Source organism: Ambystoma mexicanum, chromosome 4p (genome assembly GCF_040938575.1).
Source record: "Ambystoma mexicanum isolate Mex_15411 chromosome 4p, UKY_AmexF1_1, whole genome shotgun sequence".
NCBI lineage: Eukaryota > Metazoa > Chordata > Amphibia > Caudata > Ambystomatidae > Ambystoma > Ambystoma mexicanum.
In genome coordinates this window covers 708,035,774-708,058,801 of record NC_090927.1, presented here as the reverse complement: position 1 = coordinate 708,058,801, position 23,028 = coordinate 708,035,774, and positions in this window count along the sequence as shown.

Sequence of the window (23,028 nt, the reverse complement as noted above, 5' to 3'; positions counted from 1 at the left end):
ATCTCAATTAACTGGACAAAAGACAGCACGTTAAAGCCCTCCTTTACCAACATGCATCGTCCTGCCATCTGTTTAACACTTTCTATTTCAAAATTAGAAATGGTTGAACAATAGGCTGCCTTTTGGCTTCCAGGTCTGCGGCTTTGTTTCTGTGGGAAATTACGTCTTCTCTTTTTAGTATGTGCTGCGCATTTTACACTGCTAGAATCAATGGGAGTGCTATTGCTTCAATACGTTTATCCAATAGGGCTGTATGTTGCAACGGGGTGCTGTCTGCACGGAGGAAGCCCTTATTTTCCAGCGTGAAAAACCTGCGTGTACAAATGGTATCACATAGGTGGAGTCAGAGTACACCGCCACTTCCTTACATTGAAAACTCTGAAGCACGGTGATAAGCGCCACTAATTCTGCAGCCTGTGCCGAGCAATGCGAAGGAAATCTCGTGCTTGTCACTACCTCGAATTCAACCTCTTGGTTCAGCTTCACTATGGCTGATCCATTATGCCTTTTGCTAGTCGTTTGGTAAATTTCTGAAGAACTATCAATATAAAAAAGCTACCCTCACCCCCTTCCAAGAGCGTTTGCTCTAGCTTGGGGAATATTATTATAATGTTCAAAATACATTGTCCGATCATGTACATAATCATCCATCATCCTCTCCCATTGGTTCAGCTATGAATGTTGCTGGGTTCACAATCTGACAATTATAATTGCAGGATTCAATATAATTACCTCGCATCCTGATGCGCTGTGTTTTCAATGTACTTTTAGGTTTCTCTAAAATCGCAAACATTGCATGCTCTACAAATAGTGTAACTGAACACCCCATTGTTATACTTGAAGCTTTTTCAATCTTGAATGCAGCAGCAGCTAAAGACTGCTCGCAGGGATAATGCCCTTTTTCATAACATGATCTAAAATCCCACTATAGCAGGCCAGTGGTTTGCGTCTGTGTCCTAATGTTTTCTGTGTAACGACTGCCGTCATGACTTCTCCATTTGAATGAGAAAATAGGTAAAACTTTTTCATGATCATCTGGAAATCCCAACACAGGGGCTGTAATGATCGCCTTTTTTAATTCTTCAAATCCTTCAGTCATTTCATCTGGCCATATTATTTTGCTCTTACCCACCTGTGCTTCTTTAAGCCCTTTCTTTTAAAAGTGGTTGAATATATGTACTGTAATCGAAAACCTAGGTCCTACAATAGCTACATAAGTCTAAAGAATTTGGCATTTCCCTTACTGTTTTAGGTTATTATATGATTATTGCATTTATAATGCGCCTATGCACAAGTGTTTCTGATGTCTTCATAATTACCTGTACTCTTTCTGGTGTCACTTTACTCCCCTCATGAGAAATCAACTGTCCAATATACAAGACCTCTTCCTGACAGTATTGTAACTTTTGTCAGCTTTATATCTTTTCTCCGAGAGTATATTCATGAGCTTAACTGAATCTTCTCTGCATCTTTCTTCTGTCTCATTACACACCAAAATGTCATCCACATATTGGACTATTGCACTTTCGAGCTGAACATTGCCCAAGTCCATCTGAAGGAATCTATTAAAGATTGAAGGGGACTCACAGTACCCTTGGGGCAAACGAGTACGTTTCAGGTGAATATTTCTATACGAAAAGGAAGTCAAATCCTGCGAGTCTTCATGGTGTGAAATTGAAAAGAACACATTCTTTAAATCTATGATTGTAAAATACCTGGCATTAGCGGGGATGCTTCTCAATATTGTTGTTGGATTTGGAACTAAAAGGAAACTTAGCTTTGACTATATTGTTTGGGGGCAAAGGTCATGTATAAATCTCAATGACCACACAGTTGATTTTCTCACTGAGTACACAGCCGTGTTACAAGGAGAATCGGATGGTACCAATATTTCTTTGAAGCGGAGATAGTCTCAAATATACCTTTATCCTCCTCTCTGGACATGGGATATTGCTTCGCACGTGGCAGAAGGGCTCCTGGTTGAAGTTTAATTTGAACTGTTCCAACTCCTTTTAATAGACCCACATAATATGGACTTGTGGTCCATAAAATATTTGGAACTTTCTCTAAATCTTCCTGGAAATATGACAGTCTCTTTTTTTACCAACACCATTTTGTGCTGTATTTCTCTATTCTCTAGTTTAATTCAATAAGGGAGACTTATGAAAAATACTAGTTCATCATCTGAGAACTCATCCTTAAAACAGCTCGTCTGTCAAATCGGTCAGTCTGTATCCTTCACTGAGGGCCATCACTGTTCTCCAACATCTTCCCTCATCATCTGTCCCACGCAGAACCAACCTTTCCTCTCTGACCACTGCTGCTTCTAATTCCAAGGGGATAATCTACAATTCCTCATCCATAAGGATTTCTGGTCTGAACAAAAACTCACCAGGTATTCTCAATAGTTACCTATAAATCTGGCTAACCACGATAATAAAACAGTCACTCCATACAAAAATCCTTCTGTATCCAAGCGAACTCCTTGTAATGCCCCCTGACCTGCAAAGGCTAATATGAACTCTCTCACATTCATATAATATATCCCTGGAGTGGAAAACACTATTCCATTGTCAGTAAAAGATATCGTCATGCCCCAATATGTGAACTGGTGTCTGCCTTGAATATAGTAATGGCATTGTCATGTTCTCCTATAGAGATTGGTAATTTGTCTGTAAAAGGAACTTAACTCATTGCCCCAGAGAATCCCTGCGCATTCATGCTAATACCGGACATTGGATGTTTTCCCTCACGGATGCTTGAATGAGTCGCTCCAGTGTCTACAAAAAATTAAAACGCTTGACCCTTGTTTCCTCTTGGATGTCTGGTGTCACAGATAGTAATGAACACATCAGGTCGCTCTGTGGGCTGTCCTCTTGTGGGTATAAATGCATCCCTGTACCTGTGGAAGGCTTTCCTCCTACCACGGTCACACTCCCTAATTTGGGTGCGGGTGCTTGCAGGACTCCTGTAGTCATTCCATTGTGGTACCATGGCCTGCTGTGTCTGTGCTTGCTGAGTTTGTTGAACCGGTTGTGTATACATGGGTACTATCTGCGATTGTGTTTGTGGCGACTGTATCTGCAATGGCACTTGCTGCATTGGTTGTGGTTGCAGCACATATGTCCGCACATGCGTGTGATCTTGGGCATAATACTCCTGCAATTCTGCATTATATTACGAAACATAGCCCCATTCCCCCTCTTGGAGCTTGCCAATTTTGCTCTATCCCTCCTCTGCTTATACATGTTCTGGCTAAGTGTCGTATTCTCCTGCAATTCCAGCATTGTTGCAGCTGTCTGCCATTAAATCCCTCTCTTCCCTGAGGGTTTTGAAATCCACCTCGTCTTAATCCTATCCACATTCCCTCTTTCTCTTGGCCAAAGATTGCACCCACTCTGATCTATGGGATATGCTATGTTGTTTTTCTGTACTGATTTCATGCATCTCCTGTGTTAGCCCACCTTCATTACTTGCCAATACCGCTTCGTCTATGGCTATTTTTTACAACTTTTTTGGACCAACTACTCTTCCTCCTGCTTCCTACTCTCAGCTTTCTTCTGCATCAATCGGCAGTGATGCACAATCGTCAATTGTATTTCTGCCCATGGTTTCGCTTCCATTCCTACCTGTTTCTTCATCTGCCGTTGCACTGGCTAACAAAATGTGTTAAAATAATGCCACTTTTATCCCACGGTTAGTGCGTCTCAAGGCGCCATCTCTTGAATGTCTTCAATATAGGCGTCAGGGTCTTCATCCTCCTCCATTTTCCTAGTCATCGCACCCATATCTGATTTATGCGGATATTGTACTCTGAGCACCCACCATAAATCAGCTCTGCAATTATTAAATGGCGGTCCATTGTGTGTCGTGTTTTGTGCAGTCACACCTGTGTATCCTGCTTGCTTCCAAATGCCAGCTCTCTGCTATAATGGCTGATAGCAAGCCTTTTATGTCACTTATGGCCAATGTCATTCCTGATGTCATTCTCTCTAATTCATCAATCCATTTTCCCTGAGTGAAAGTTAAACTTGGTAAATTACTTCTTAAATTGTCTTTATCCATTTGTGGCCACGGAATATATTGTGGTCACTCCCCTTTCTGCATTAATGGGAATTGGGAAAATCCTGGTCCGCAATCATACCTGCCTACACTTCTTGTTTTCCAGGTGGGGCTAGTTTTGCCCGTTTACATCTGTCCTGGTAGTATCCTTAATCTACTTACATAAGGCAGGGATACATCCCCTGTACTGCGTGATCGTGCGTGTGGTCGCTCAGTAAATAGTGTTGATTGTGGTGTTTTTTCTTTGGGGTCCTCTAAATCTGACCATTTGACCCCTTTTTCCTCACTCTATCCTTTCGATAATCCGAAAGCATCCTCCCTTCGCGCTCCCTCGTTTTCTTCCCTTTCTTTGTCTGATATGTCCCAGCTTGCAGGACTTATCTTTTTATGCATCATCAAGATCTAGTCTGCTTCAAGACAGCGTTCTGTGCTCATCTGTCATGACGTCATATAGCCTTCCTCCAGCTTCCGTTGATAAAGCTCTTTCTACGTTCTCTTGCGTTTTATACCCTTCTATATCCCCAGTTTGTCTATATAAATCCCCAAGTCTTTGCTCTATGCCTACTGTATCTCGAACATCAAGTCATGTTGGAATTCTTGGTATCCCTTGCAGCTCCCTGCAGGGCTATTGGGACCCTCTCTTTCTCAAATCGTTCCTGTGCTTCGATTGGCACGATATCTTCTATATCACAGATTCTCTATTTCATCATCTTTTAGTCCCCTACTTCTGTTAATTTCTTCTTCCCTGCTCAGCTCCCTTAATTCATCTTCCCCTTGCCTTTTTTGCAACCTACATACTTTCATTCTTTGCGCGTCTACCTCCTTTCTTCTAATCTATCCCTTTCTTTCCTTGCCTCGTACAATCTTCGTGCTTCCCTTTGCTTGCATTCTTTCTTATTCAACTTTATATGCTCTCTCGTCTTTCTTTTCATGCTCTTCTTTCTTAAACCCCATCAATGCCCTTATCCAGATTGATGAGTAATATTTGTCCTCCCATCCATTCATTCTGCACTATTGTTATTCCCTTTGCTTTGTCCTTTATTTTGTTCGGTTTCCTTGCTACTTCCTCCATCTGTCTATCTTGCATGTCCTTCCTCTCATCACGATTTGTTTAGGTTAATCGCGTGTTGAGATATATTTGCATTCTCTGCTTTTGCTCTCTTCCACATTGTTCTCACTGTTATAAGGGGTCCATATGTCGGATTAACATACCCGCTGATGCTTTGAATTCCTTTAAAGGATCAAATCCCTTCTCCTCTGTGTCTATGCTCTCATTTCCAGGAGGGGAAAGGAAGGCGTTACATTCTTCCCTATATGCTGGTTAAGCATCTACTCCTCCTTGGCTGGATCTTCCTTCTCGCTCCGATACATTTTCCTTAACTCTAAAATAGCCAACCTTTAATGTAATTTCTTTATCTTATATTTGGCATACAAATATGTAATATGTCACAGTACTGCTTTCGACAATGAAACCTCCTGAGGCCACGGCACAAGTGTCTTATTGGTCGTGCCTCAAACCCACTCCAAATGATACTTTATTTTGGCTGTGTATTCTGGCAATGTTCTGCCTAAGGGTAAAAGAGGAGTATCCCCCACCTGTCCTGTAATTCTTCTCTTTATTTTATCAAATATATCACACTGATCAATTTGAGCAGACACCATCAATCACTGCTTATTTATCAGAAAAATCAACTATATGTGTTTTAACCACTTTTTAAAATCTATACAACGCGGTTCTTTTTGTACCTTCGCTTACACTATCAATTTTTAGTAGCTCATTGTTTAACCATTGATATTTTAAGATTATCTTGTTTATTTATTAGTTTCCTTTGATTCGTATCCTCCTAATTGACGTCAATCTCTTGATTAAGAAATCTAATTATCACATTTTTAATATCTTTTTATGCCTTAGTTTAAACAGAACAATAGCTTTACAATGACATATTATAACCCCAGACATGTGAACTCTTAAAACTTTTCTGCGTACGCCTCCTTCCTTTACTATGTTTATTAAATGCATCTCATCTCATTTGTACACCATCTTGGAGTTAGATACACTCATCTTGTTGGCTTTCCTCAGGAGTCCCTAACAGCCTTATTTGGTGTCTTTTGTGTATGTATCCTTCTGTCTGTCCCCTTGCAACCAAGGGGACAGACAGAATCCCCCCCAAAATCCTGTTACTTTTATATATTCTTATTATTTACAACAGTCCCTCCCTTTATTTTTGCCACTTTCAATGTTCTACTTACGTCCGTGACTCAGCTCAAGTCCTTCAGCATCGACTATGCCTCAACTGACCAGTTTGCCTTCTGTGCCCGGGGCCCCTGTGGGGACCGAACAGGATTTTAATCAAAGGGGGACCTGCCAACACATGTTTTTGCACGTTGTTCTCCACAGGAAGCTCTGCAGTCTTCTGGCTAATGGCAGTAACAGTCGAGCGTCCGGAAGTCTGGATTTGGGCCTAGGACGATTAGACCTGAACCGTCTGCACCGCTACCAAAATGTGCTCTAGCACCTTCAAGCGTCTCTTGTGCTAGATGGGATTACCAATAAAGATCTAAGACTAAATAACCAGACAGAATAAAAAAAATATTGCTAAGCACTACTTTATTCTCAATTTAATAAAGCAGGGCCAACTGGCAGACATCAGACTGATGCATGCACACTCAAACCTGATTGCACAGGGGCTTTATACACCAATATGCGTCCTTTATGTCTTCATCCTACGTGGCAAAACTGGAAAACCTATTGATGGGAGGGATTGGTTAGGGGAACATATCCACTTATAGAATACATATAGGTTACTACTTCATTGGCTGTCTCATCTGTAAGGCAAGCCTCAAAATACCTCAGAATACTGATATCGGCCAAAATGGCAGCAGATTGTTCTATGCAACATTGTATAGTAAGTTGCCCCATAGACCCACTGATTGGTTGGCATTCGCATCCAACCTTGGATTTTCGGCTCGGCTAGCAGCACGCAAATAAAACGAAACCCAGGTTCTTGAGTCATGTCAGATTACTCCCCGCTTCCCCAATTAGTCCATCATCTCTTATCAGTCTGACCATAAGATAAAAGTTTCCCGTCTGTAGTTGACCTTGTAGCTCGCTCCCTGTTCTGGGACATTCAAGGGAGTGCAAGCACATCACTATCTTAATCCACAGCTTAATGAATAGCCCTTGTTTTCGACTTCAGGATCATGTGTGAGGAGACCGCAAATTTGTCCATTTGGACCCCCTATTTACTGCTATTGGATTCAATTATACAGAGTTTCATTGCTCCTCTTGGCCTCTAGAGACTTGCTCACCCATCTCGTAGGAGCCTTATCCATTGTTAATTGTCCATTACTTGGCTCTTGCCAATGATTATTTCTTCTTTAATCTAAGAGAAAAATGTTTCATGACCTCAGTCAGCCTCCGTTTGTACTTTTGCAGCTATTCCTCAAATAGCATCATTGATCCCAAGTCAACAGACTCCTCTTCGTTTTGCACACAAAGCTAACTCTCCAATGTCTCCCGACTCTGCACCCTTGGTCTGTTTGAGGTAGCTGAATCGAATCTTTATACGAGCAGTCATCCATTTTCCTATCATGGCCATCCTTGCCATGTTATATTTTCTTCTATAGCAAGCTTCTACATGTCTCATCTATTTTGCGTTACTGCATATTTACACTAATTAGTCAACAAGTTACTTCATCTTCTTTATATATGGTTACTTCATCATTTCATACACGTTTCTCTTGTCACTTTAGTTACATCGTTAAGCTTAAGTATTTTCATAACGTTTCAGTATGTCTGCATATATTGCCATGACATCACACTGGCCTTGTCAGATTTCACTCAGCACTACATGATGTCCAATAGTGCGTCCAGACATCCTAGAACTAGAGGAGGACTGGGTTTTTATTTAAGAGAGGCCTAGGACGATGCCCACACACAATGTATTATCAAAAACAGAAGGGTCCTAGCTCCTCTCATCACTGCTCCCTTAGGAGTACAAATTCTACTATTTGGAAACCTTGCTTTTGCACCCCCTCAGTTGCAACAAATTACACTGGCATCCGAGGTTACACAAATATAAAAATATTATTATCCTTTATTACAAAATTACATGTTATAAAAATCCATTTAATTTTCTTATCTTAAAAATGGCATACCAACCACAATAATCACAATGTATTCGAGCAGAAACAATCGATCACTAAATGCAAAACTAAAGAAAAAAAGAGTGAGAAAAAAGTGCTCCTAAATTTCCATGTGTGCGTGAAAAAACTACCGCCACCAAAACTAAGAAAACATGAGGAAAGCAAAGCACAACGACTACGATTACAAATACTGCTCTATGGTGGTGGTTATTGCACAACTAAAACAATGACATCCAATTTCATGATAGCACAAATGACAAACAAATATTTATATAAAAAACATTAACATCCTGGATTGACCCACAGTACAGATGTTTAAATTGGATCTCCTTGGTAATTAATCATTTCCTATTGCTAATTCTGGATCCAGAGCAACTCTCAATGTCTTATTATAGCTGCGACATCTTTCTCACAGAAAAACCCGACATGTTTCATTCCCATTCTCCTACAGGAGAGTTGTTACCGGGAAATTCTTCAGGGGTGATGTGCTATGACCAACAATTGGCATTACAATCGTTTGCAGACTTCAAAGATTGACCATGCAACTTAGTGCAAATGAGGGGTGGCCGTATTTAGAGGAAAGCTTTTATCTTTGTATAACGCCAACCTACACAGCAGAAAGGGAGAGAAACAATAAAACAACCGAATAAATCAGTCAGATATTGTGTATATAACCACTAATTTTAGTAGTTAGTGGTCCTCCAGGTCTATAAATACCTTGAAGGGTTCACTCGCCGTCAACTGATAAATAGTTGTTGGAGTACAAGAATCGTCCGCGTGTGAAGGAGTAAAATCCCCTGGAAAAAAGTGGGTAGGCAAAACCTCAGGAATGGCAAAATAGTGACAACACGGTATAATCTACTGACAGTTGTGAGATTTTAAAGTTTTTAAAGCATTATGAGAATATTCTGTTAGAGTCAATTCCTAAGACTTAAACCTCTCTAAATCAAGTTTTTTAAAAATAAACTAAATTGTATGTTGACAACGCGTGCCTGTTAAAGGGACGCTCTATGACCCCAGAGTGAAATGGCAAGGTCCATTGATTAAAGACCAGGCTCATCCTGTCAACTTTTATCCATATAGTATATTCATCTATACATGTATGGTGACACTGACATTCTGGTCCTGTTATATTGGAATGGCTAGCGCTATATGATTTGATTGACATTATGGAACTCGACGGACCTTAAACTGGGACCGTTAGATCTCGGGTGTCAATAGTGGCTGGGACGTGAATTAACGCCATGCTGATCTAGTAAAACTCGAAGGTAACGAGACCTCTCCCACACAATTTGCTTAATTCTGTGTTCACCTAAATCAAAGTAAACACACAAGGGAGAAAAGGACGACAAATATTGAGAGAAAGCACAAACAGTAATGTGTGGCGAACCCCCTTTCGTTTTACTGCGTGCAGAACTCATTTGTAGTTATTCGTATTCCGCTTAAAATCAGGTAGCGTTCTCCTGTCCACAATAGCCCCCCGCGCTGGTTTGAGGTTACCTTTAGACGTTGCTGCGCTACTGAGTAAGAAGGCAGCTGAATACCGGTAAAACGCGGAACGCCCACACGGTGCGGTCATAGAAATCGACGACGGCAAAAATAACAGTATCTGCAAGTGAAAAACTGCGGGCCATATTGTAACTGGAAATAGGTTATGCTCGAAAGTGTTAGCCACATTGCGGGTTTTAGATGGAAACCATTCACTGCTATGTGACATCAGAACTATTGAGTTATTTCAATAATCCGATTCACTTGGTAAACAGCCCGTGCATGATGGTTTCTAAAGCAGGCTGAACAAATTGTCTAATAGTAACGGGGCGTGGCTTCTGCTGTTGGGGTTCATAAAATCTGAAATAATGATCTAGCCTGTCACAATTTAGATTAGATAGATCTAGTAATTAACTCATGTTTGGGGCGTGTCACTATCAACCACTGAGACATATAGTTACAAGGTGAACAGCTATTTGGCAAAGCAAATATAGAAGGTGGCCCTTGTATAGATACCGAGTAGTGTCCTCGGGCTTCATAAATGTCGTTCACAGTCTATGCCATTCCACTTGTTCATTGAGTCCTTTCTCAACTGAATTACAGAGAAAAATTAAACGTTGTTCTTTTTCGAAAAGTCTTTTCTTATTTGATGTTGTATTGTTGCCCTTACCTACTTGTAGCAAGACACTCCATATCAAAGATTCGGGTACATGGTCCATGGCCAAAAAGTGACCGACTGTAACGCTCACCTGGTTCCTACAGAGGCGCTGACTCAGGCTGGACTGCGACCCTGGGTTCGGGATGTACTCAGGATGGGACCTCCGAATACGAACTGCCTGGTTTGTGAGGTATTTTTCTGTAGATGAGAAAAAGGGGTAAATACCCAAGTGATAGGATGAGGTTCCCCCCCAGTCTTTGCTTCTCCCACTTCTAGGCTTTCAACAAGTCTCAGCGAGCTCTTACCTTTGGCTTGGTGAAGGTGAGCTCTCCATCCTGATTCTGGTGCAGGGGCGCATGGAGTCCAGTTACGTCACTGGATGAATTCAATGTGCAAGTTAGAGTCCCTTTGTAATAGTCTTTAGATGCAGAGACTCCGTTGGGCGATGCTGTTGCACGTGCGGAGACACGCGAGTATAATTGAACTATGGTCTTTTCCAAAATGGCACCTGTAACAATGTCTTTCCCTTCCTTGCAGGTGCTGGGTTGCTGTGGGCGATGCCGCCGTTGCTGCACGTACGGAGGCACGTAAATATAATTGAACTGTGGTCTTTTCCAAATGGGCGCCTTTAACAGTGTCTTTTTCCCTTTCAGGTGCTGGAATGCGGTGGGCGATGCCGCCGTTGCTGCACCTGCGGAGGCCGGTAAGTATAACTGAAACGTGGCCTTATCCTAATGGACGCCTTAAACAATGTCTTTTTCCCTTTCAGGTGCTGGGATGCTGTGGACGATGCCGCCGTTGCTGCACATGCGGAGTCCGGTAAGTATAACTGAAATGTGGCCTTATCCTAATGGGCGCCTTAAACAATGTCTTTTTCCCTTTCAGGTGCTGGGATGCTGTGGAGGATGCCGCCGTTGCTGCACATGCGGAGTCCGGTAAGTATAACTGAAATGTGGCCTTATCCAAATGGGCGCCTTTAACAATGTCTTTTTCCCTTTTAGATGCGGGGATGCTGCCGGAGTGAAGGCCGCGGTGAGCCTTGGAGTGATCAAGGATGAATAAGGTAAGCGAGCGCGGCTGCGGGCGTTTTGCACGTTTTCTAACCTTGAACTTTTCTTTGCAGGTCTCGGAGGCTGGATTCTGGAGGCTGAATTCAGGTACGTATGAATTCCGGCGTGATTTCTTAACCCCAGGTTGCTGCTCGGGAAGCTGAGGAATGCAGGAGCCGACACGGTGAGCGTCTTGCTGCTGCTGCAGAATAACGCAAAGCATGTGAAATCCATCGGGCGTGGTTTAAATAGTGTAGCAGAGCTTTAGTGCATGTTCTTCCTCCAGCCCCACCCAGGTAAGAAAAGAGTTCCTGATTTGAGGAAGTACTTCCTCCCAGCCCTGCTGGCTGGGAACTTCAGCCTGACTGGGTTGCTCTGGGTGAGTATGCAGCATGGTCTGCCCCAGGTAAGTCCAGCCAAGAATTATGACATGGTTTACCCATATGAGCCCGGCGCCTATGGCGCCGGGACTGAAACCCTTTAAGAGCCTGGCGCCAAAGGCGCCAGGACACGGTCCAAAGGGCCCCTGTAGGGGCCTGCTGGGTCCGGAAGAATGAAAGGCGGGCCTGCTTCCGAGGATGCTGGGCCAGTCCTGGCTCCTCGGGAGCAGTGCCCGACAAGGGGGGCTGCAACGTTCCTATTCCTGATACAGCTTTTATGTTCAGTAATTCTTACTTTTATTTTCCTTTCCGTCATGCCGACATATATTTTTTGGCAAGGGCACCAGATCGCATATATTACCATCTGAGAATTGCAATTAGTGAATTGTCTTTGCTGCCAAGGTTTTTCAAGCCCCAGGTCTACTTGCGTAGTGCGCTTGGTGTTCGGGCAACAACTGGAGTGTCCACAGGGTACATGTCCAGTGGGTTTGGGTAACCCCCAAGACTCAGTTAGAGTCATCTGCGGCAGGTGTATGGATAGGTCGTTCCTCGTAACCATGTCTTTAATATTTTGGCCTCTTTTGAATGCACACAATGGTCTTGAAATAGGGCATTCGCCTGAGTCAAGAATGTGCCAATTGCGTTTTATAATGGCATTCACTTGGTTGGAAAGCGTGTTGAAAGTACTAACGAACACTATTTGGTCTTTGTCTTTAGATTTAGTTCGATATTCGAGAAGAGCTTCCCTGTTGTTATTTTTAGCTTGTTTGTGAGCTCTTTTTATGATTTTGGAGGGTAGCCTCTTGACAGCAACTTAGAACTTAAATCAGTCGCTTCTGCTTCAAAGGAAGTTGTGTTTGAATAATTTCGCTTAAGACGGAGAAATTGACCCACTGGTAAATTATTTCTAGTATGGCTCGGCTGGCAACTATTGAACTGTAATAAAGAATTGCGATCCGTAGGCTTGTGATACGGTTTGACTTTAAGTATATTCGTAGTGTCGTCAGACCATATTGTCAGATCCAGAAAATTGATTTCAACAGTGCTCATGGTAGCTGTAAACTTGAGGAATTGGTTTTGCTCATTAAGCCATGCTCGAAAATCTTCAAAGGATGTCATGTCACCATCCCAAATAATTAGAATGTCATCAATAAAACGCCTCCAAATCTGAAGGTGACTAAGAAATGGGTTCGTGGGATTGTAGATAACGTTTTTTTCGAAGAATTCTACAAACAAATTAGCTGCAGATGGAGCTACTGATGACCCCATGGCCGTGCCGTGTATTTGTTGATACAATTGTTGATTAAAACTGAAAAAGTTTTCTTTAAGGGACATAGTCGCACACCACAGTAAAACTATTGGGACAGTCCCCTTCTGTTCTCTTAGTCAGCAGTACTTCTTCTAAAACTTCTAAAGTGATGTCCTGAGGGATACAAGTGTACAAAGATACTATATCAAGGCTGACAAAGATTTGTCGTTTGTCATCAAATGGGTAGTCTTCAATTAAGGTAATTACCTCCGTGGTGTCCTGCACGTAGGAGTACATCTCCAAAACATATGGTTTCAAATACTGGTCTGTGAACTTTGAAAGTGGTTCTAGTAGTGAACCTGTCCCAGACACAATTGGGCGGCCTGGTGGGTTTGTTAGTGATTTATGGATCTTCGGGAGGATATAGAATTGGGGTATTGATGGTTTATTGATATTCAAATATTCATATTCCTGCCGACAGATCCAGCCTCTCTCGAGGGCTTTCCTGGTTTTCTCTTCAATCATGACTTTGAGGCGGGGAGTTGGATCTGTACAGATCTGCTTGCAAAATGATTTATCTGCTAACTGTCTGGTGCACTCATTGATGTAAAAGTCACGGTCCAGTAGCACCATCGCTCCTCCTTTGTCTGCTTTCCTAATTACTATCTTATCGTTACTTTTCAATTGATGCAGAGCTACACGTTTGTCTCGTTTCACGTTTTGGAAAAAATGGGTGTTGGCGTTTTTCTTTTCAAGCTGTTTCAAATCATGTAAAACCCGTTTCTCAAACACTATAGCTTCAGGTGTCAGACTGGCGGATGGAGGATGGAAATCTGAAGGATTCTTTAAGCCGCTGTTGTTAATTTCTCCATCTAGATTTTGGTCTTCAAAAAATTGTTTAAGATGGATTTTGCGGAACAGTTGGTGGATTTCTGTCCTCATCCTAAAGCCGTCATAGCTTGTTGTGGGTACAAAGCTCAAACCTTTATTCAATAGGTTAACCTCGGAGGGAGTTGGCATATAGTTAGACAGATTCACTAGTAACCCCTGGTGCTCCTGAGCTGGCGGGGTGCATAATCCCAGTCCTTGCTGTGCGTTTCCTCCTCTAAAAAACGTTGTCTTTGAGGTAATTGTCCTTGCCTGCCTCTAGAGGAATTATTGTAATTTCGTCCTCTATTGCCATTCTGCCTGCCTCTACTTTGTTGCCTCGCTGAACGATGGCTATTTCTCTGTGATCTCGGATTAGAGAAATTCTCATCACCTGACGAACCTGATGAAAACGAGGTGTTTCCAAAGTGCACTTTACGCTGTTTTTGAAATTTAATTGGTTGATTCTTTGAGGGATCATACCCTTCTTGGGTATATTTAAAAGCCTTCTCATGCGAGAATTCTGTAAGATCTTTTTTCATTCTCTTTATTCTTTCTCTTGTAGTAAATTCTTTAAAATCGGTCATTTCTTTCAAAATGTCTTCCAATCTGGGTTTATAAGTATCAAGTGGGACGAGTTGTTTGATTGCTGCCTCCATTTCTGTGAGATCTTTCGAGATTTTTATGGACATTTCGCTGGCTGTGTCTATGATGAGTACCAGCCAGTCTCTTCCGCACTTATCCTTCCACTCTTTCAGCGCAGGGGTACATTGAGTATGGTTGCTTGTGTGCATATCGGCTCTCGTACACTCAATGCGGTATAGGGACAACGGAGGGTGTCCCCCAAACAGCTCTTCTCTACTGCTCCAATCCGACGCCTGTGACGGGTGGAAGTTAAGGAAAGTGCATCCAATTGCTCCTCTACAGGTCCTTGTAAATATAATGCATTACAAAGCACTAGTACCGCATTTCACACCTCTCCACGAGGGCAGTGACTGCAGAGGAAAACTAACAATAAGGCCAGTCGAAAGTAAAAAGAAAATGAAAAACCCAAAACTAGGATTTCTTATTTGTGTGGAAATAGAGACTGCATAAGGAATGCAGCACTGAACCAGAAAAGGGCCAATGGCCCCTGAAACCATAGCTCACCACTTTCCACCCCAGAGAAAGACAACCACAGTCCACAGACACTTTCATAGCAAGGTTGGGTGGGAGGGGTCCTGAGGAATCTGCGGGAGAAGAATCCAGACCAATTACCTTTTGTTTAGTAATTGCACAATACTGGAAATCACAAGTCTTACCAGGTAAAAAGGAATGGCGGACTCAACTGTGGTACGTAGCTGCCATGTCCAAAATAGGTGGAGCAATGAAGGGGGAAACGTCACAGTACTAGCGGACTGGGCCCGGTTGATAGCATATGTAAATAACACTGATAACCCCAACAATCATTATAGGCCCCACAAAATGTTCTTTTCACTACTGTAATGGAGAGGGCTAGCGACTACCTATAGCACTGCATGTGATCTAACCTGCAAATCACGTCTTACAATGTACTGAAGCATAGTGTCTATGGATGTATTTACAAATTTGTTTTGCTTCATTTTGTTTTATTCTTTACTTGTTTTTAGCTTTTGGGAATGATTGGTTTAAATTGTTAGAAAGGTTTGAGTTATGGACCCGTTCTACACTAGCGGAATGTTAAAGTCAGAGGTGATTTTAAAAAAAAAAGCAGAACTGTAATATTGAAGCTCTCACATGAAATGGCCTTCATTCTATGGCACGAAGTACATCGCTGCATATGATATAACTCAAACTGTAAATGATAAAAAAGAAAGAACATTACTTCAAGTAATTTCTCCTTCAATGGATTGCCTTTCTCCTGCAGATTTCTCATCAGATAGACTCCCCAAGCAGTATTTGGGTTGGAGGCGGGATGAAAGTATTTACAGCAGAAGATTCTGCAGAACCACTCTTCCAAAATGAGCGTTGGGCCCACAAGCGACATCCAGGCTGTAGTGCTTAGTAAAGGGCAAGAACTGAGGGCCATGTTGCCACCCAGCAAATGTCCCGCACTGGTACCCCTCTTTGTACCGCTGTTGAAGTAGATACTACTCTGATGGAATGGGCTCTCCCGGAGACAACTCTTTTCCCGCGTAGTTTTAACACTCAGAGATGCACGGGTGATCCCCCATGAGATGTTCGGTTTTGAAACCGCTAAGCCTTTTCTAGCCGCAGAGAAAGCCGCAAATAACTGGTCCACCTTCCGGAATTTCACTGTTCTGGCCACATAACTCAACGCCCTGTTCGGGTCTAGCCTGTGAAATCGCTCCTCCTCAGAGGGGCGCGATACAGGTAAAATACCAGGAAGGTCAATGGCCTGGGACAAGTGAAATTCGGACAAAACCTTGAGCACGAACCCAGGCTGCACCTTTAGAGAAACCTTTTCTCAGAAGAAACGAAGGAAAGGTAGCTTGAAAGACAATGACTGCAGCTCGCTGACCCATCTGCTCAATAAGATGGCCACTAAAAAGCAGTTTGCAAGGTGAGCAACCACAGAGTAGAAGAATATAAAGGCTCAAATGTAGCCACAATAAGAAATTAAGTTCCCAGTCTGGAACGACAAATGGAATAGGCGGAAACGTATTCATAAAGACCTTCAGGAATTAGGCCATAACCAGGACCGTAAAGAAAGACCCTTGACCCAGCGACCTTTTGAACACAAAGCTGTATCCTTTGCTGTGGTGACCTGAAGGCCTGACAAGGCCAGTGACAGAAGGAACTCCTGTAGTGGTGGAGCAGGCGATAGGATCGATCTGGCGTGCACTGCATCACGCCTCAAACCTTCTCCATCTGCAAGCATACCTCAATCTTGTTGACCGTCTGCCTGCAGCACCTCAAGTACCTCCTCATAGAGGTCCCAGTCATATCTCATCCTCTCAAGAGCCACGCATGTAGGTTGAGACATTCCGGGTTCGGATGGAGTACCAGACCTTCTGACTGGGATAGGAGATTGAGTGACGAAGCAACCAGAGAGGTGGGCAGATGGCCGGGTCCAGAAGGTTTCAGTACCATGTCCTCCTCGCCCAATCTGGGGCTATCAAGATCAGGGTTGCTCGAAACCTTCTGAGAACCCGGGGGAGCTAGAGCCCACAACCAAAATGGCCGCGTCTCTGAGCTCGTGAGCGACAAGTGGAGAGGGGACACCGAAACGCTGCACATCGGGGTCTCCGTTACCCCATAAGCTCTGGAAACACCGTCGGCAGGATCCCCATCCTGCTGCCCGACTCTGGGGACTGGAGGTGCGCAGAGAGGCCCGCATTGAGTGACGTGCACAGGAGGCCTGCAGTGTATGAACACCGGCCTCGAGCTGTGACCGGCGAGTTACCCAGCAAATTACCCACCGCCTGAGTGCCAAGACCCGAGTGGCGCTGATGTGCAGCTCGTGCCCTGCTAGGGGGCAGTAGTGGCATTGTGGAGCCCCAGGGGCTAACAGCCAGACAGCCGCACAGAACGGAGGTGCAGCGGCGGACGGCAGTACAAGGGTGCAATCTAGAAGGCACATCTGTCTGGCGAATCTGAAGCGGGACGGGGAAAAAGTCGGGGATGTAAGTTCCCTGAAGCCCTCCGGTGCAGTGGTCCTGCGCGGCCCCCTCGCGATGAGTGTGCTGCCCCCGGAGTGTGGTGCAGGAGGAGCGGACGGCCCCTGAGGCCCTTAGGGAACGGTGATGTGTGGAGTTCGGTGCCCGCCGCCCCCATGTGACATTTGGTAGCCACCAGGAGACGGGTGGACACCATCACATACCGGAGTGCGGCAGCAAAGCCTCACGGATTTCGCATGTGGAGTGGCGACTTTCTGGAATGATTGGTGGCAGGACACACAAAGTTGACCCACGGTGCCACGTCGTTTGATCCCCCGGTCCCCACAGCAACCCCAGCACCAACCGGGAAGGCCAGAATACGGACACCTGTTCACTATTGGAGGCAGTATACGTGCTGGACTGAGCATCTGGAGCCAGGAGCTGACGATTGGAACTGCTTAGCGGCTCAGACAGCAAAGCGCTGAAGTTGGCTAACTGTTGATCCCCAGGGGAGACTAGTCTTCTACTAGTAGGCCGAAGATAGCTGCCGGGGGCAGCTGACCGCTCCCAGTGGGGCTAGATGAGAGGCTCATGTGTCCAGAAGGTGAGGTATACAAAGTGACTACAGGCTATGGCTGCAGGAGAGCGGAAAGGGAACCTGTGGCGGGCTTCTCGATACACACCAGCCTCAGGGGTATTTGATAACGCCATGCGATACAGCCTGACATGGTGTGAATGCCAATAACCTGTGGTCCTACTCGGCTCGAGCACAGGCTCAGAGGCAACGACATACTTCGCCGTGATAACACCCGGGAGTGGACCCATAACTGACCCTGAGACTGCAGACGGACAATAAGAGTAGGGCTTGCCCTGCGTGCACTGCAGCAGCGGGGGTGCCTGAGTAGAGAGAACCCAGCAGTGAGCCCCAGAGTGAGCTACAAGGCCAAGGGAAATAAGCAGCAGTCCCTTTTGCCATTCACTCAGAAGGAAGGGCCGCACAGGGAGAACAACCGGACTATGGCATCTCGAGAATCGACACCCCCATCGACACAAGCGGAGGCGACTGCAGGGATGAGTGCGGATACTCCGATGTCAGAACCGGGCCAAGTACTGGCAGAGATGAGATTCGGATTTGCATCTATCAATACAAAGCTGGATAGGATGGCGTATAAAGTGGACAGGATGCAGGAGCATATTGATAAGGAGAGTGGAAGAACCTCAGAGGTCGAACTTGGGGTGAGCGCACTGGAGGACACCAGCAGTGAGGCAACGCAAGTGATACGGGAACTACGGAGGAAGGTGAAGACCATCAAAGACAAGAACGAAGATCTGGAGGTGAGGTTGAGAAGAAATAACATCCGACTGATGGGGGTTCCATAGTCAACCTCGCAACAGATCATGGAGGTCATCATGGAGAACTATATAAAGGAGGTGCTGCAGGATCCCCCGCTGGCCTCCCAATTCCTAGTGGAGAGAGCACACAGGTCACTCCGAGACCGGGCCAAGACCCCCACCCAATAACTGCACGAGTCTTAACCTATCGTGACCAGGACGCCATACTCTGCAGAGCATGGGAACTGGGGGACCTCACCTATGAAAATACCAGAGTATCATTCTACCCGGATTTCACCCAGTCAGTCCAGAAGGCCCGCCTTTCCTTCCTGGTAGCGAAAAGAGTGCACAGGGACCAGGGGATGCAGTAGTCCGTGCTATATCCATTCAAGCTCCATGTTGAACATGAAGGCCAAACTCACTTCTTCACTGACCCCGGAGCAGTACATGACTATCTTGAATCCCTGCCAAAGTGACCAGTTGGGCCCCACAAGCATGAATCAAGAGCTGGGTCAAATGGTATAAGGTTTGACCCTTGTTGTCTACAGGGTATCCCTGATGAGACTGCAACACGTTTGCTGAAAATGTAATAAATAGGTCCAGTTGCACACTAAGGAACAGTTTTGAGGTCTCCCCTCGAGGTCGGAAGAGATGACGGTCACTTGGGTGGCGGTGTCCAGTGCCCCCGTGCTTAGGCCAACGATAATGTGACTGTTGGAGGATGTTGGGTGGTGGGTTCCATTCACTGCAAGTTGGGGGAGGGAAGTGTGTGTGTGTGTGGGAAGGGGAAGGTAGTTATTGGGGAGGTTGGCTCAAAAGGATTCACGTTGCATAGGACTGGCCAATAGTCGGTGTATAGCATGGGCGAGTAGGTGGGCCTAGAAGTGATTTCACTTATAATCCACATCCCAGCTACGGCGTGTAAAGTAATTAGCTGGAACGTGCGGGGACTTAAAAATCCTCGCAAAGCCCGTAAGGTGGTACAATACTGTGAACGGCATGGGGCCAAGGTAATCTTGCTTCAAGAAACCCACCTGGTATGGAGGGGGAACACGTCAATCGCTAAGAACTGGGGAGACTGTAAATATTACACCTCCTACTCAACGTACTCGGCTGGGGTAATTACACTGGTGCACATATCGATGGGGTTACGCACGGAAGACAGTGTTTGATCCACAATGGAGGTTTGTCATGGTCTCGGGATGCTGGGTTAGCACAATGATTACTTTTCAATATATATCGTCCCAACGTGAACGACCCAGGGTTCTTTGAGATTCTAGTGAGCAGAGGTCACAAATACTTAAACACCAATATCGTATGGGCAGGGGGTCTTAATGCTGCCGGCATGAGTGAATTAGAGCTGGGGGATGTGTGGAAGTTGAGGCCGGAAGAGCGGGACATTTCACACCACTCCACAGTGAATGGCACTTCATCCCGATTAGACTACATCCTTGCTAGCCATCACCTTGTACATCAGACAGTTGTTACGCTCACCTGGCTCCCCCCAGGGGCTTCGGTCTGACCCGGACAGCTGCGGTCTCCACCCACGTGATGCGTAGTGCAGCGATGACTGACTGGATCTGCCTTCCTAATCTTGTCTGCTTAACCCGTTGAAATATTCTCCTGCAAGTGGAGAGATGGATTTAGCCACTTGTGGATTCAAGTGATGGCACCCCCACAGTCCTCTCCAACTAATCACCTCCGAAATGCCCTCACAGCAATCTCACCTTATATTCTTGAAAGATGAGCTCTCCATCCTGCGTGGATTTGCAGGGGCGCGTCAATTCCAGTTACTTCACTGGTTTGAAGGCTCGGGAGAGTTCCGGAGAGTATTGACTCTGAGGTTCCTGGTGAGGACCAGTAAGTATTAAGTTCATAGAGTTCAATATGACCGATGTTCACTCTTGTTCCCCTCTTCCTTTCTTGTCTTGCAGCTGGCTCGTGAAAAGATGCTCTTGTGGCAGCTGGTGGCGCTCAGGTAAGAGTCTGTATTACCCGGCTCTGTCCGGTAAATGTTGCAAGGGGAACGCTGCTGGATGCAGAATAACACGAAGCATGTGTTGCTGGTCGGGTGTGGTTTAAATAGCCTCAAAAGTAGTCCCAGATAAGAAGTCCCTCGAACCACACCCGAGTAAAAAATAGTCCCTGTAGAAAAATAGTCCCTTTCAGGCTTCATGTTGGATTGGAGTCATTTGCAGCATGGTCTGCCTGAGGTAAGTAATGACTATGAGCCTGGTGCCTTAGGCGCCAGGACGGATTCCTACTATGAGCCTGGCGCCTACGGCGCCAGGACTGAACCCAGATAGCCCCTAGCCAGGGCTGCTGAGGTTTTACTAAATGTCTAGATGCCTGCTCCCGGGGCTGATGGGCTTGGTCCGGATGCCTGGGGTAGGCATCATGACACAGTTGACTGTGTTGCTTCCGAGAACACTCTCTGACCACTCCCCAGTCCTGTGGACCCTGTCTGAGGATCAGATTATATCTCAGCCCCTCCTGGAGGTTTAAATCGGCAACAATGTCAGATATTGTGTTCAGGAGTGAAGTCCATGCCTGGTAAAAGACTACCTTTGTGAGAATGGGGGTACAGTGTCTGAGAGGAGCACTATATGCGAAGCGTTCAAGGTGGTGCTGAGCAGCGGGTGTCTCTCCCTGGAATCAGGCGTGTTAAAACAAATACAGAAACAACAAAATGACACTGAGCTAGAGGTTCACAGTTGGGAGGGGGTCGTAGACAGGGGTGGGGACCCAGGGTCAATGGTTAAGTTAAGGCAAAGGTTGGAATGCTTCAATGACCTTGCGAAACGGGAGGTGAAATCAATTGCCTGTCCAGTAATGGCCCGTAGGTATGGTGAGGAGGGTAGACCGGGCAGACTTCTGGCGGCAATGGTGAAACATGAGGGGCTACAGGGAGATAACGGCGGTGAGGACTCAGAAGGGGATGTGGTCCGAAGGCCAGAATTGATGGGAGATGCCTTTCGACACTTATGAGTCCCTGTAAGCATCGCGGGGTGTTAGGGAGAATTCTCTGGTTAGGCTGAATTTCCCTACCTAGTGAGTCCCCCAGCAGCTTTGCTGGATTTCTGGGGTTTAATTTTTTTCTCCTGCCAAGAGTGAGACTCTTTTACCCTCACTCTTGGACATGTTGAAGTGTGTTTTCTTGGTTAAACCTTGTGTTGAATGGGCTATGGGGTCTTTTACTCCATAGGGCCTCATGTATTTTTGTGATGTGGGTCACACAGCACCCTCTGTGCCGTGACCCAGGGGTGTCCTAGGGACTCCCCAACATAGACTCCATACCCTGGGACTGACTACTGTCTCCCAGGGCATGTAAAGTCACCAAAGACTTTGCTAGTCTTGAATCCTGAACAGAACCAGTACAAACCATCATATTGTGGACGTACTGGCTGGGGCAATTCGATTGCCCCAGGGTCTGTTAGTCGAGGGGGCACGTCTCCGTCCCCCCTGATCGAGTTTTGGCTGGTGGCAGTGGAAACTACTTTTTATATTCGACCGCGAATATTTCCCTATGGGATTTCCCATTGTTTTAGGCTAACACATTTAATTATTTATTTACGGTAGCCTTAAACATACCGCCGGTTTATATATTTATTTTTATAACTCCGGTTGGGACTTTTTGCCAAAACTTGATTCTAAAATGGCGTTGGTGTTCGCCTCTGTAACTCTGACCCAAAGTGGAGCCCTTTGTTCCACTTTTGGCGGGCTTCTCCACAGAAGCCCTCCAAAGTGGTGCCACTCTGTCTGGGGTACTTAGGAGGGGTGGAGGGGGATTTAGGCACCCTGGACTGAGTTACCTTGGTAACTCAAGTCGCACTCCGTCCTGATTGGCCCAAGTGGTGAGCCGCCCGGCTCACCACTTAGCATGTTTGAGTGACAGCTAGGCTGGGTGAATGGGGGTTTGCTGCATAAAAGCAGGGCTTTGGGGACTGGGACTTCAGAAGTCGCCACAGGACCAAGAATCCGACGAGGGAAGAGCTGAGCCGACCTGCTTCGACGACACCACCCGGTGGAGCCCTGCTGAACCGTCTCACCACTTTTTCCCGACGACCGAGGAGAACTCTTAACGGAGTGGCTCCTTCCCTTGACTGGTGGGGACAACCAGTTTTCGCCTTCTTTCCGTCCTTTTGAGGTATCTCGTGGCCGCCTTGCCTGTGCCAAGCACCCCGGCATCCGGAATACCACACTTTACCCCCATACCGCG